Consider the following 4,485-nt stretch of genomic DNA (forward strand, 5'->3'; position numbering starts at 1 on the left):
TCCAAAGTGCAACTTGTTGGCTTTCAGGAACACTCAAAGAAATGAAGAGAAAACATTGTGGAAGTCAGTGAATGTTACTTTTATTGACCAAGCACAGGGAAAAAATATGGAATCCCTCAATTCTGACGAAAAAAATATGGAATCACTCAATTCTGAGGAAAAAAGTATGGAATCACTCAGTTCTGAAGAAAAAAGTATGGAATCACTCAAATTGGAGGTAGAAAATAAGGACACACCCAGTTAATTTCCTTTCCCTAAATGGACACCTGCCTCAGATTAGCTCTGCTCGTTAGTCTGCAGTTAAAAACACCTGCAGTCATGACACCATGGAGGGCTGCTGGATGAAGTGGAGTGGCAAGAACCATGGCTCCAACAAGAGAAATGTCTCTTGAAACAAAAGAGAGGATTGTGAAACTTCTTGAAGAAGGTAACTCTTCACGCATGGTTGCTAAAGATGTGGGCTTGGTCAATACAAGTAACATTCACTGACCCACAATGTTTTCTCTTCATTTCTTTGAGTGTTCCTGAAAGCCAATAAGTTGCACTTTGGAATGACCTTATTATTGATCTGAGTTTGTTTTGCAGAATGAAATGTCTGAATGAGTGCTCATCCAAGACTGGTGATTCCATACTTTTTGCCAGGAGTTGTATACTTCTCTCAGATTGAGATTTATGGAGCTCTAATTTTAGCGGTGATTGTGTGGTGATTTAACTCAAACAGACGAGGTTAGTTACTAGATTCTTTAACAAACATCATGTGGTGGCGGTGGTGTGCCGTCAGGGCCAGCAAACCCTTTTCTGCTGGCCTAAACACAATCAGAATCACTACATTATAGAATATTTTATATTTATTATAATAGTTATTAACATTATTATAAGGATATTATTATTTTTTAAATATCTGTTCTCTTCATTTCATAGTTTTTCTCCTGGCTGTGCAGCGTCCAGCAGCTTGTATTTATTTTAAAGGTTTTATCCAATCATATTTCGATCATCACCTGTTGCTAGGGTCRACAAATCTGCCTCAGGCCTTCAAAACGAACAGCGAAGGCACCAGATGGTGAAACACATGGCAGCGATACTGTTGCTTTGACCAATCAGGTGCTGAGGTGAAGACACCAGAGCCTGCCTGGCCTCTCACAGCGTCAACATTTTCTCATCGTTTGATTGGCTGATCAGAGAGCAGGAGTCAGAAGCGGGATTTCTGTAGAGTCTGTGGAGTGTAGAAAATTAAAACATAACAAAAGAACAGAACAGACTGGACTTTCAGTGTTAGCTTCATGGTGGTGATAGGAAAGGACTTATTGTTGAAACGAAACGCCATGAGGACCTGTATGACAGAGGAGTCAGATTTTTCTTGAGGAGAAAAAGGATGGAGTTTTAAAACAGATAATAAAAAGTTTTGGTGAGTAAAATGTATGTTGTTTAAATGTTTTATTTAGTTAGCAGCTTATTATATAACCGCATTGATGCTGTTGTTAATGTATGGCACAGCTGTGGCTGCAGTTGAGAAAACTTGTTAAATGTGTTGCTTCAGTGATGACTTTCATTCTGGCTTCATGAGACACCTGTCTATGATGCAGAGACACCTGTCTGTGGTGCAGCTGAGACACCTGTCTGTGGTGCAGCTGAGACACCTGTCTGTGGTGCAGCTGAGACACCTGTCTGTGGTGCAGCAGCATATTGTTCTGCTTTTCTGTGTATTATTGGTGGTTTTTGTAGCCGTGGCTTCGTGACAAGTTGTACAGATTGTCTGAATTAGACACGTTTTCCCCGTTTTGCACACAGACCTATTGGACTGTCTTATAGATTTTTTAAATTATAAAGTTATTAAGTTTAGCTGGCAGCCTCTCCCTGTTCTTTCTGCTGCTGCAGACCCCCCCCCACCCCACCAATATGGCTGGTCCGTATTGTATTTTTTTTTTCTGAGAAAATGTGCTCATCTTGCCATGTCTGCGTTGATCTTTGTAAGATGTTCATTTCCATAGACACTGACTTTAATTTCCGCACCTGTTTTAAGAGCACAGTTTTATGTTTCCTATTGGTAAACCTGATCAGAATGGCTGGTTTAACTCCTTTGTTTTTTTTTTTTTTTTTTTTTTTTTTTTTTGTGAAAGAAAATGACAAGTTTCAAAGCTATTGTTTTCAAGAGTATTTACCTTTATTACATAAAAATGTGATTACCTGTTTTTCAAGTGACCTTTGCTCTTCATCCTTTTCTTCATTAGTGTTTGCCTGTGTCACTGCATGGGCACATGATCGTGGCTTGGTTTCCAACCCGCTAATAACATCTTTCATTCGACTATATTGTTCTAAATCAGCCACCCGATGTTCCYAGAGAGCTATGTGCTTGTCTTTCTCAACCTGCAGTCTCTTCAATTCTTTAACCTCCCCCATTAAGTCCATTATGAGTTTCTGTTGCTGTGAGATTGTTGCTATCTCATCAGACATAAAATCCAGGGATTTCTGTATCTCATTAAACTCTTCATCAATCAGGGTTCAGCTTTTCTTCATATTTCTTTTTGACTTCTCCGATTATGCTTAGCAAAAGCTGATGCTCAATTACTGTAGCAGCTCACAGCTCAGGTGATCATCATCTTGTTGAAGGTATGCCAAGGTGATGATTTCTATTTTCAACATAAGTTTATTCTCAAAAAACTCATCTCATTTTGTTGGAGACTTTGTTGAATTGCTTATTTTTCTAGAGTATTTATCTTTCTTTTCTGCAAATCAAGTAACAGGTGCAGGAAACAAATCTCTTGGTTGAGTGAGACGTTTTTTCCCCATCATGCGAAAATGTAATACTTTAAAATAACCACCAGATGGCAAAATGAGCCAAAACATTATAACACTAGAAGTACAGTAAAAGTGACAAGATTGTTATGTCTCAGTTATAATAGTTTGTTACTCACAAATCAATAATTACATGAGGTTTAAGACTGACATGTTCATTTCACTGGGAATACTTGCTTTCATACAAAATCCCTTATGTTCACTATTTCAAATGACACAAAATGAAGCGAATTATCTTCGTGTCAATCATTCAATAGAATCACACAAAAGAGCCAAGTGTAGCTAAAATACTATTTATTCCTGCAACTCACAATTGTTCCAATATGTAAAATCATAAGTCAGATTTCCACACTTCTAACATGTTACAAAGTGTTTTAACATCAAGGCGTGTTGTTGAAGGTTATGTTGGCAGCACAGATGCACAGAACAAGGTGTCCAGTCAGAAACACTGAAGTGAACTGACGGGTCAGAGACGCAGATGAGCCACAGGTTGAGAAAAGGGTTGCCTCGTTAACCTGGTAAAATAGTCTAAGTCACCATTTAGTTGTGTTTTTATTTCTTATCTAAGCACCTACAACACAGACTGCAGCTGTTTAATGGTTTCAACGAATCTTTTCAAAGTGATGCTCATGTGTTTATACTGTTACAGGATGATGATGCAGAGTGGTCACTCGTGACAAGATTTGTCTTAAAGACCTAAAAAAAAAGAAGAGAAAACATAGAAGGTGTTAGATTTTTGCTGCACAGTGCAACACTAAGTAGAGGATGAGAAATAAACATCAGCCACAGTTTTTAGGAAATTAGTTGAATTGTCGATTAAGCTGAAGCTGACTGAGCACTGATGTAATTTCATTTTCATTTGAACATATTAAAATAATTTAGCCTGCAGTAATATCCAAAAAAATAAAAGTCATAACTCACGGCCAATTTCTTTATATCTTGCATCAAAAATCAATCTTTCTGTTTCCTGTTTTAACATTTCTTTGCTTCTTGGCAATAAATTTTACGCCGGGCACCTGTGTGGACGCACCTAGGGTGTAGCAAGAGCTCAAAGCAGGAGTCAAAATAATAATAAAAATAAATAAACAGCAAAATAAAATGTTTTGTAATGGCAGAGAAGATTTGGGTTTTTTTTTCATGAGCGCAGCCCACATACTCAGCTCTGCTGCACATCCCACAAATGCATGTTCCTTACAAATGTGGCAGCATTTAAAAGGGAAATCAAGAGGTTTTCCAACTGAATAAGATTTATTGCTGAGAAGCACTGTTACTACAAAGAATTAATCTACCAAACACAAATGTCCTTAATCTCTGTACTAATATACACACATTCAGATACTGTTCATCTGCTGCAGCTAGTTTAAGACCTGACTTTTCCTTTTTTGTCTTTCTCTTGTTTAACTTTCCTGTGGTTTTTTTAAACACAAACTGGGTTATATTGTCACGGTTGGGTACAAGGATTGGACAGAAAAGGATTAAAAAAGCAGCAAAGTTCTTGACAAAAACTTAGAAATACAGAAAACATGGAGAGTTATTGATGAAGACAATTCAATTTCAATTCAAAAATGTATTCATTTCATTAAAAATACTATGTACAATAATAAAAATAAACAAACCAAAAAATATATGCAAATCAAAATAAAATGAAAGGTAGCAGAAGAAGAATAAATCTTATTTTGTCTGCCCCTTTTC

The sequence above is a fragment of the Austrofundulus limnaeus genome, unplaced genomic scaffold (assembly GCF_001266775.1).
Source record: "Austrofundulus limnaeus strain Quisiro unplaced genomic scaffold, Austrofundulus_limnaeus-1.0 Scaffold5, whole genome shotgun sequence".
Lineage (NCBI taxonomy): Eukaryota > Metazoa > Chordata > Actinopteri > Cyprinodontiformes > Rivulidae > Austrofundulus > Austrofundulus limnaeus.